Below are 11,836 nucleotides of genomic sequence, written 5' to 3' on the forward strand. Positions count from 1 at the left end.
ATATTCTTTTTTTTTTTTTTTTTTTTTTTTTTTTTGAGACGGAGTCTCGCTGTGTCACCCAGGCTGGAGTGCAGTGGCCGGATCTCAGCTCACTGCAAGCTCTGCCTCCCGGGTTTTTACGCCATTCTCCTGCCTCAGCCTCCCGAGTAGCCGGGACTACAGGCGCCCGCCACCTCGCCCGGCTAGTTTTTTGTATTTTTTAGTAGAGACGGGTTTTTTTTTTTTTTTTTTTTTTTTTTTTTTTGTGACGGAGTCTCGCTGTGTCGCCCAGCCTGGGGTGCAGTGGCGTGATCTCGGCTCACTGCAAGCTCCGCCTCCTGGGTTCACGCCATTCTCCTGCCTCAGCCTCCGAGTAGCTGGGACTACAGGCGCCCGCCACCCCGCCCGGCTAGTTTTTTGTATTTTTAGTAGAGACGGGGTTTCACCATGTTAGCCAGGGATAGTCTCGATCTCCTGACCTCGTGATCCACCCGCCTCGGCCTCCCAAAGCGCTGGGATTACAGGCTTGAGCCACCGCGCCCGGCGAGATATTCTTTTATGTACTGAAGACTGATAAAACTATTGATACCAGCTAACCTGAAAGACCCCATGAGGAGCTGACTCACTGAAGAATACAGTTTCTGTATTTTGATGATTTCATCCCCTTTACCCCAAACAATCAATGACCCCAATTTTTCAGTCTCTTGCTCTCCACAATCTCCTTAAAAACTCTTGACCTGGGCCGCGCTTGGTGGCTCACTCCTATATTCCCAGCACTTTGGGAGGCCGAGGCGGGTGGATCACGAGATCAGGGGTAGGAGACCAGCCTGACCAACATGGTGAAAACCCATCTCTACTAAAAATACAAAAATTAGCCGGGTGTGGTGGTGCACACCTGTAATCCCAGCCACTCAGGAGGCTGAAGCAGCAGAAGGCTGAGGCAGGAGAATTGCTTGAACCCGGGAGGCAGAGGTTGCAGTGAGCCGAGATCACACCACTGCACTCCAGCCTGGGTGATGGAGCAAGATTCTGTTAAAAACAAAACAAAACAAAACAAACAAAAACCTCCAGACCAGAACTTCTCAGGGAGGTGAATTTGAGGGTCCCTCCTATTTCCTCACTTGGCTGCCCTGCTAACATTAAATTCTTTCTCTGCTGCAAGCCCTGCTGTTTCAGTGTTTTGGTCTATATTTATGTTGTTGCACAGCAGGTATACAAAACTGTTGGTCCTGTAACAATCAGACACATCTTTTGTGTTGGTTTGTCTTTTTTGTTTGTTTGTTTGTTTCAGAGGACCTAATTGGATTCTTTAGCAAGCTAAGTAATTTGAAGAGCGAGGCTAAGCCAATGTAGTACTAGAGGTACACTGGCCTTCTTGGGCTTAACATTTGTCTGGAATTATAATGTCCTGAATCTAAGAAACTAGTCATTGTAAGATGTGTCATTATTTTAATACTACTAAGAAAAATCTGCTAATTAAACTATGTCACAGCCCTGAAAGACCACCAGATTTAAAATATATACCTGTTTCAGAGATATGAAAATAGCAAAAGACTTATCTCAAAATGATTAAATTCAGGTATTCAGTTCTTTATTTTCAATTCTTGGTGTCATTTTATTTTGTTTACTTATTATCAATAGCAAGGAGCTTAGAGTTGCAATTTTTAAAATATATTAACATGATTGCATTTGTCTTTTTACAGAGTAGTTCAAAACATTGAAAAAAATTGTTTATGTGGGGAAATTATTTCTCCTCTTCAATTTCTGTAAAGTAACCTCTCATAAGCAATTTTACATTCTTGTCCCACTTTTTAGTTGTCCCCCAAGATTGAGTAGTTCATATTGAAGGGTGATTTGTGACAGGCCCTCTGCCAAGTGTACTTTTCTACTTTACTTTATTTACTTCTCATTTGGAAATCATGGCACAGAGAATTATCTAATTCAAACATTGTCTGATGCAGAGTTTGGGAGGGAACCTGGACATAAAAAGTTTCGTCCCTCCAATTCTGTTCCCTTTCTTTTAGCCAGCTTTGCTTGGAAAATACACTTTGTGGTAGTTTTGGAGTGTGCTTGCTTTTCCATTGTCTCTATTTTGTAGAGGCACAGCCTCACTCAGGGAGATTTTAGGTGTTACAGTTTTGTCTGCGGATGGATGGGGAAATGTAATTTTGCCATTCAGTGTTAAGGAATTTATTTTTGGTGTAAATTTAAGGTCTACCAATCTAATTTTTATGGATATGATTTTTTGTATCCCTTCTCCCAGCTCTCTAAATCAACATAACCAATGTGAATTCTGAGTTCATTATTCAATTATTTTTAATTTAGATTTATTTATCGATATGTATCTATGTATGCTAATGGATATTTTAAAAATATTAACTTTATAAAATATAACCATGCCCTATGTAGTCTTATCAACCTTTTTTTTACTGAACGTTATATTGTTATGATGCAGCCAGACTTTTGAGTAATTTAATTTACTTATTTGAACTTTGTAAAATATTCCATTTTGAAAATATACCATAATAATTTTCATCCATTCTCCTAATAATGGAGTTTTGGATCCTCCCTTTCCATCAGGTTTTTGTCACTGTTAAAAGCAAAGATACCAACATTCTTTTACATATTTCCTGGTATGCATTTATGTGCAAGAACTTTTCTTGGGAGTGTACTCTGAAATGGAATTAGTAGGTTTTGAGATATGTGACTTGCAGCTTCATAAGACAACAGATTCTTTTTCAAAGTGATGGTGCCACACATGTTCCCACTTACAATACATAAGATACTCTAAACTTTCATATACTCTCTAACACTTGGTATTGTCAGGTATTTTAACATTTAATCACTGAAAGGGTGAAACTAGCAGTGGCCAACAATCGTTGAGTAGTCAGGCAACTTCACCCCATATGGATGTTGTTGACCACCACAGGATTCCCTCCACAGATGCCCCTTCCTGATTCCTCATTTTGATTTATCAGATTCTGTTCATGATTACAATTGTTATGAGATAATCCTGGCACTGTAACATCTTCCCAAACTGAGAAGCAGCTAAGGCCCATTTTTGTGCTCTCAGTGTTTATAATACTGCTAATTCAAGGCTATTGGAGAGCTTGTTTTTTGTATGCAGTTCAGTCAGTTCTATCTAAGAAGCAAACATTGGAAACGTATTTGAAACTTAAAAAATAACAGGTTTAAAAAAGTTTTAAAAATAAAACTGCTATGGAAACTGCTTTACCCGAATTTTTTGTCCACAGCATTAATTGGATTACCTATCAGGGCAGATAAAGTTTAGCCATGAGGATAGGTCCCAATTTTGTCAGAAATAATTTGGATCCAGCTGTCTTCTGTAAAATAAAGAGTTTATGATGCCATGTCATGGCTAGAGTTTCACGGTAACATCTATTTGATCTTTGTGTGTATGGATACGTGTTTCTATGTATGTTACATGTATTATATGTTATATCTACAATGGAATCACATTGGTTTATAAGTAAATGAGTGCTCATAAACATAGTAAGAAAGCCCAAATGTTTTTCAAATTTATGTGAATTTAGTAATCTTTAATAACAAGTTTGCCTTAAAATTATTGACAAAATAAAAACAGAAAAGTCTTCAGAATTGTCAGCATACATTTTTGTCTGGGTTTACTAATTAGATGAGTTTTATATTTGCCTTTGCTAGATATTTTAAAGTGCAAGGATTTGACATGAATGTTATAAGAACATAAACGCAACCAAAAACAGAATACTCTTTCTTTGAATGACTGTTTTGATAAATAAGGCTAATTTAACATTGTTGGTTCCATAAGAACAGCTAATTTTTCTGAATTATCAGCAAAAATGCCTGTATGTTTAAGATTTTTGCTTAGGCAAACACCTGATATTCACAGACTATGCAAATGGTTAACAACAACAACAACAAAAAACTTTGAGTGATGATTATCTTTGCCTAATGTCTCAGTTCTAACAACTAATGTAGATAAACTGCTACAAATGAATAAATTGAGTAAATATAAATAAAATCAATGCTTGTAGGTGAACTTTTAATGTAACTTAAAGTCTTAAAATTATTTCAGATACCATTGAATGTCTGAGTCATTTCTGATTTAAAAAGAATTATGACATAGGGCATTAGTGGCACTTTTGAACCCATTAATGTGAAATAAAATCTATGCTATGAGTTAAGCATTAGTGAATCTCAATGAGTTGAATAAGAATAAGGTCCCAGTCTGGAAGGTAATCAAAGAATAAAAAGGAATAGACCCAATGGATGCCTGTATACTTGCCCCATATAGGCAGGCAATGAATGTGAAACAATACCACCTGCCAGAGGGGCACTGGAGTAACCCAAATAATCCAGGGTGTTAGAGTGAGACACTATCTCAAAATTAATCACCTATTTTATTACAATAAATTAAAAATAAATTTATAAATAAATAAATTAGTGTCAACATCTGGTTTATGGGTTGTCCGGAGCTGCACGCCCCGGCCATAGCGAATAATAATTAAAGATTAAACGCCTGAGCTATATTCATTTCCACCCCACACCTTCTCCCTAGATTTACCTTCTTCCCTGTATTAATACCGCCATTAAAAGATGGAGCTCTTCCCGCTTCTTCTTCATTCATTTTTCCCGCGGCTGCGAAAAGACTACCTGACAGCGCAGGCGCAACATGACGTCCGACCGGAGAAACCGAAGCCTATCTGGCCACGCCTTCCGCAATGAGGTCATTTCCGCCTTAGCCCAACCCCTTCCCCTCCAAATGTATATAAGGCATTGCATTACCACCATTAAACGAGACTTGATCAGAGCACTGTCTTGTCTCCATTTCTCGTGTCTCTTGTTCCCCAAATTCCCACCCCCTCCTCCAGGGCCTACACTGACTATCCCGTGGGCCGGGATAATGGTTGTTAGATCAGAACCCATAAACTAGATGTTAACACTAATTTATTTATTAATTAATGCATTTGAGGGAACAGGAGAGTTTCAAAGTCCCAAATGAATGTATTCTCTATGTCACATTTTTATATCACAATCTTCTGAAATGCCTACAGAAAGAAATGAGTCTTAGTTGCTGTAGGTCCTGAGATGGGCAGAGATTATGAGAGCGAGCATCACATAGACTTGGTGCTATGGACTGAATTGTCTTCCCCAAAATTCATGATAATTTTTGTTTTGCTAATCCACAAGGTGGTGGATGGGGCCTTTGGGAGACAACTGAGTTTAGATGCGGTTATGAGGGTTGGACTTTCATAATGGGATTAGTTTCCTTACGAGAAAAGGAAGAGATCATATGTCTCTCTCATTCTCTACCCTTCTCCAACTCTCACTTTCTCCCCCTTTCTGCCTCTCTTCTTTCTCTGCGCCATGTGAGAACACAGCTACAACACGGCAATCGGCAAGACTGGAAGAGAGCCCTCACCAGGAGCCGAATCACTGGCGCTTTGATCTTGCGCTTCCAGATCCTGGGCGAGACTCACCGGGGCAGACTTCTCTAGCTGCCTGGAATTTTCTGATCTGGAATTAATGCCCTGGAACCCTGTGGCTGTCAACTCAGAAGGCTAAGAGTCTTCCTCTGGTCCTCTTTAATCTGCCTCCATTCCTTGTTATTTGTTTTGTTTTGATTTTCAAGTAATGAATTTATTTTTCCAGTTAACATAATCAACCAGCCCATGCCACAGCATATTAAATCACGAAGTACATATCCAAGGAACATAATGTCTTTATTGGGTTGCAAAACTTTAGCAAATCAATATAGTACTTTTTATTGCAAGAAAAGCATATTTTTATTAGAGACATATATTATTTTAGTGATAATTTTCGCTCCAAATATATTTAAGTACTAAACCAAAACACTGGTTTTTAATAATGGTTTATAGCAGAGCAAGTTATTTTATACGAATTAATGTCTTTGAAAACTACACAGTTTCTCCTTTTAAACTGAATTCTCTCATGCAAGCTGTTGAAGTTTATAGCAACAGGGCAATTGTGTGTATGTAAGAGATGGCTCTACTTTGTTCTGGCATGGGACCAAAGCCAGGTAGGGGTCCAATGTGTGAAAAGTTTTAGAATTCTATCTTGATTTGACGTCAATGCCACCTTCCAAGCACTTTAAAAAAAGGTTAAAATTTTGTTTATGTGCCATTAGTGAGTGTAAATTATTTCAAACTTAGTGAAAAACAAAGACCAAAAACCAGAAATATCATTTGACCCAGAAATCCCATTGCTGGGTATTACCCAAAAGAATATAAATTGTTATATCATAAAGACACATGCATGTGTATGTTCATTGCAGCACTATTCACAATAGCAAAGACATGGAGTCATCCAAAATGCTCATCAATGGTAGACTGGATGAATAAAATGTAGTACATATACACCATGGAATACAATGCAGCCATGAAAAAAAACAAGATGATGTCTTTTTCAGGAACATAGACAGAGCTGGAGGCCATTATCCTTAGCAAACTAATGCAGGAACAGAAAAGCAAATCCCATATGTTCTCACTTATAAGCTGGAGCTGAATAATGAGAACACATGGACACAAAGAGGGGAATAACAGACACTGGAGCCTGTTGAAGGTGGATGGTGGAAGGAGGGAGAGGATTGGGAAAAATAACTAATGGGCAGGAAGCGTCATATCTGGATGATAAAGTAATGTGTACAACAAACCCCCATGACGAAAGTTGATCTGTTTAACAAAGCTGTACGTGCACCCTGAAGTTAAAATGAACGTTAAAAAAGATTGCTTTCAAAAAATCGTTAAATTTTCACATAAATACTGGAATCCTCAAAATCAGACAGTCATTTCAAACAACACGAATTTCAGATGATCCCTTTTATTTAGAGGTCATGCATCTCTTTGTTTTTATGTAATGTTACATCCTTATATCAGTCTACTTTTAAAAATTCTACTTAAAACGTATTTATATTTTTAAAATACATATATTGCCAGCTTGGAGAGACGTGGGGTACTCGACGTTGTCTTCACACGTTCATTATCAATTCTCTATAAATGCTGCTGCCCCCGCTGCCATCAAAGTTCTTATGCTTCCTCTTGGCGGAAGCTGTCAATTCTTCAGTCTTAACGTGTAATTTATGTATGACCCATTTCAGTGCTTCTTGGCCTTTATTAGCATTTGAAGATATCGTTCTTGCCATCAGTTCTTCAAGGTAACTGCTGAGGCTCCCTCTCTTCAGTGATTATGGCTTCTTGAGTCAAAATAGTTTTTTTTTGGGTCCTGATGATGTGGTTTGGGTATAAATCTCTCATCTACTGAAATTGTATTTGTAAGTGAAATATTAGTAGATTTAAGTTCCATTGTTTTCTTTACAGGATTAACTACAGAATATTCTAGTACATATGTTTTGGGTTTTGCTGCACCAGTAAGAGGTTTGCAGTTCCCACTCTGCGCGGAGAAGTCTGTAGCTGTGCAGCTCTCCGGAGGATCTATGCGCCTGTTCAACACGTCATCCCACACCATGCTCGGGTTCACAGGGCTTGGGTATTTATGCATTGCAGCTGTTGCAACAGTTTCCCACGGGTGCTGAAAAACGTGCTCTCAAGTCCAGATCTTGATGCTGCAGACAGTCCGAAAGATGTCTGGGCAGCGCAGGGGAAAATGAGGCAAAGAGGTTACATATGCCCCATGCCATAAAGAGCACCCCAGCCAGCCTCGCAGTATGCGGGTGCCATCGGCCTCACTCGAGGGACATCCCAAATCCCTCCTTCACCCCTTAAAACAACGTAACCTTTAAACCTTTTAAAGTGGGGATCCCCAACTCCCCAGGCAGAGAACCGGTGGCGGTCGGTGGCCTGCTAGGAACCCTGAGGCACAGCAGGACGTGACTGGCAGGCAAGCGAGTACTACCGCCCGAGCTCAGCTGGTCTGAAGTGACAGATTCTCATGAGCGCCCACCCTATTGTGAACTGCGCATGCGAGGAATCTACTTTGCGCGCTTCTCCTGAGAATCTGACGCCTGATGATCTGAGGTAGGGCAGCGTCATCGCCAAATCATCCCTGTCTCCCCAACCCCCATCCATGGAAAAATTGCCTTCCACAAAACCAGTCTCTTGTGTCACAAAGGTTGGGGACCCCTAATGTAAAGAACACTGTTAATGTCTATTTCCTGCCTTCATCTGGAGGGCCACAGGCAGTTTTGAAGCAACTCCAGCAAGTGATCCACCCAGTTGTCCCCTCCCACTCTGTTAGTATCTAGAGCTCCTCAAAGACCCTCTGGAATTTAGACTAAAGCAAGACTGCGCCACTGCACAGAAGCCTGAGCGACCCAACTAGCGAGACACTATGTAAAAAAAAAAAAAAAAAAAAAAAAAAAAAAAAAAAAAAGGGCTCTGAGCTGGGTCCTTGCCCCCTTTCTGTCTGCTTCAGGCCCATCTATACCAATCTTGATTTACCAGCTTGAAATACATTTCACAGGTGGAGAATAGGGAAAGGCTTTATTCAACACATGTACAGCTTCAATGGAAGAACTATCACAATTGTGAGTACATCAGGAACGGTGAGTTCCTCAGCACATTGCATATTATTCATTCCATGAAGAGAGTTTCTCTAAATGAAAGATGTTTAGGACGTTCAGGAGGGGAAGAACAAATTAAGGAATGATCTCCACAGCAGAGACCTCAAGGCTCTTGTGCGTGCAGGGCACAGTTCCAGCGTAAAAGTCCGCAGGGACAGTATGAGGGTCCCCACTGGGGTGCCTCGAGCTCCTTCCAGCGCAGTGTTCGTTGAAGCAGGTCGTACCGCAGGCTTGCTGAAAGGCTGGGGTTCCTCTCCTTTCCGGGTTCCTTCCTGATGGAATCGTGGATTTTCAGCAGCTTCCGGGGGCGGCCTGGACTGCAGAGGTCGCCATGGGCTTGTGTCCTTCCACCTGCGCAGGCGCTGGCATCTCCAGGCTTCATCAGACCGCTTTGGACCTCGCCGTAGGTAGCATTTGCGTCTTCTTGAGGTAACTGAAGCCCGTCTTTGGTTTCAGCCATTGATTCCTCGACATGGGAGTCTCGAGGCCGTTTTTGGCCCCTCTCATCTCTGGGAAGGGCTCCGTGCCCGGTGGAGGCGCAGTGCTGCAGCCAGCCCACAGCAGAGCTCCGGTAGAGCTGATGGCATTGGCAGGAATGGCGACTCAGCACAGGGAAGTTATCCAGTGCCCAGGCCCAAGCTTGCTCTGGGTTCAGGTCCCGTGGCATGTGGGGCTCTGGACCTGCCTGCCTCCAAGAGAGCTCTTCCAAGGTTGATGGATGGAACTCCATAGCCTCAACCTTCCAAGGCTTGACCTGGCCTAGCTGGTCTAGGAATAGAGCAAATGACTCAGTCCATCACTGACTGTGGGTTTTTATAGCATTCTGTCTTGTACAGGAAGTTGGACATAATACAATCATGTGGGGATTAACACTTATTTGCCCTGCTTATTGCTTCAAACAGTGAAAGGATTATGGTGAAAATGTTATCAATTAGGAAGGCCCTATTGAAAGCCCTTGGGTTTTTATTGGATCAGGCGGTAATAGGGTGGGGTAGGGGGTGAGAGAATGGATCCAGTTATTGGCAGTTTTTTTAAAATTTCAGTAAGAAATTGGCATTTTTCAATATTTTGCAATTAGGTGAGATGTTAGGTGTACACTTCTTATAGATATGCTTTATCAAATTAAGGGAACTCTCTTTTTCAATTTGCTATGATGATTTTTATATTAATAATAAAACTGAGTTGAATTTTCAAAAAGTTTTTTTTGTATCTTCAGAGATTATCATGTATTTTTTCTACTGCTAATGTGGACAATAACAGACTGATTTTCAAATAACAGACCCAAGTCGAGTTCCTGATAAGCTCCATTAGATTATGATGCATTTTTTAAAGTATATTACTTGATTCAGAATGCTAACATATTATGATTTTGCCCTGTAATTTTGAGAAATATTCCCTGATGAAAAAACTGAGGAGGGGCACTAGAGTGATGAATGAAATGTGCATATAAATACTTAAATTTGCTAATATTTAAAAAGGCCTTTCTGTGTATGTTGTTGTCCCACTCAGCCAAAGACTTTTCAAATACAGGAAACGTGTTTCATTTGCAGCATGTCAGCAGTCAAGATTGGCCTCAGTCAGTTCTATTTTTGAAAAGACTCTGAAACAAATTTTAGTACAGAGTAAATTTTTGAGTATTCCAACAGCAGGGGAAAAGCACTGAGGTATATGAGGTGAGCAGAGAGACATATTTTATTTATTTGGCTTTCCCCTCAAAATATTGCTGAAATAAACACTCGTGTGAGATTGCTTTATTAACAAGTGGTCCTTACAAAGTGGGAGTGAGAAGAAAGAGGAGAGGGGCAGGGACGAGTATATTCAATGCTATGCTTCCTAGTTGCCCAATCTTGTATCAAGCATGACCAGAGGTGACTTTACTATCAAACCAATAAAGTTTAACTTTAAGGCAAACTTCCAAAGAGTTTGTAAAACATTTGTCCTAAAACATTTTTGTAATTCTCTCATAAAGAAAATCCCCTACTTCCTGTATGAACACTGATTCCACAAATTTGAACCCACTCTGAACACCACTGATTTGTCTATCTTACGAACCATCTTCTGAGAGGCCATATGAATAACTGCTTCTCAGCACAGTCCACTTAGGAGGAATAAAAGGATGGAATATATCCACTGTTGAAGAGATAACACAATTCTCACAACAAAAGACCCCAGTGTACCAAATAGAAGAGAGAGGGAATACTAGTATTGAGTTGGCATTAACATGCATATAAGGTAGCCTGAGAACCACAAAGTTAGGCCTCATCTCATACATTTTCAGCAGAGCAGGGGGAAGCAGGATTAATTCCTTTCTTTCTTCAAATAGAGAACACCTTACAATAGTATCTTGCTATCTGCTGAGAGACCCTCAGCTCATTCTAGGGGTACTTTTAAGAAATGTCTACATAGTATTTGTCCCATGCCTTGGATAAATTGCTACGTTGTACAAACTTGAGATTCAGCTTTACCTTTAGAAGGACTAATCTAAATTCCAACAGCTCAGCTGTGGATTAAGACTCACCATATTAGATGTGATGTTACTGTTGCATTTTTACATGGTGTGTAGGAAAAGAAACAAAACACTCTCAAATAGTATAAGCATAAAAATATTTATTATGGGATAAAAGTCACTTAAAATCTGGTAGAAAAGTGTAGACACAGATTTTAGGCTGAATGTCAGGGAATGATTTTCTGAACCACATTACAAACTGGTTCTCTAAAAGATGTTGCTGTCAGACATTAGTAAACACTGTAATTAAACAATTCAATCAAAGCTAAATCAAAGCTTCCATCTTTATCTAATTATGTATCAAGTTTGCCTGGAAGCCAGTAGGCCATCTTGTGCAGAAGACTACAAGATTATTTTAGTCTAGATACCTCCCACTTAGGTCAGTGATAGCTATTATTTGCTTTCTCTGTGCCCATGGCTATAATAATTTTTTTTTTTTTTTGAGACGGAGTCTTGCCCCGTCACCCAGGCTGGAGTGCAATAACGTGATCTTGGCTCACTGCAATCTCTGCCTTCTGGTTTCAAGTGATTCTCCTGCCTCAGCCTCCTGAGTAGCTGGGATCATAGGTGCCTGCCACCACACCTGGCTAATTTTTTGTATTTTTGGTAGAGACTGGGTTTCACCATGTTGGCCAGGCTGATCTCAAACTCCAGACCTTGTGATCTGCCCGCCTCAGCCTCCCAAAGTGCTGGGATTACAGGTGTGAGCCACCACGCCCAGCCAACTTTTTTTTTTTTTTTCCCTTAAATTTTAGAGACTGGGTCTCACTCTGTAGCTCAGGCTAGAATTCAGTGGTACCATAATAGCTCAC

At 40.4% G+C, this 11,836-nt stretch overlaps 1 pseudogene; it reads right to left on the reverse strand.

Moving 5' to 3' along the window:
- Positions 1-6,967: 6,967 nt before the first annotated feature.
- LOC105487506 (PRELI domain containing protein 3B pseudogene) lies at positions 6,968-7,988 on the reverse strand (annotated as a pseudogene).
- Between the last annotated feature and the right edge of the window lie 3,848 nt (positions 7,989-11,836).

This window comes from Macaca nemestrina, chromosome 6 (assembly GCF_043159975.1).
Source record: "Macaca nemestrina isolate mMacNem1 chromosome 6, mMacNem.hap1, whole genome shotgun sequence".
In the NCBI taxonomy this organism is placed as follows: Eukaryota; Metazoa; Chordata; class Mammalia; order Primates; family Cercopithecidae; genus Macaca; species Macaca nemestrina.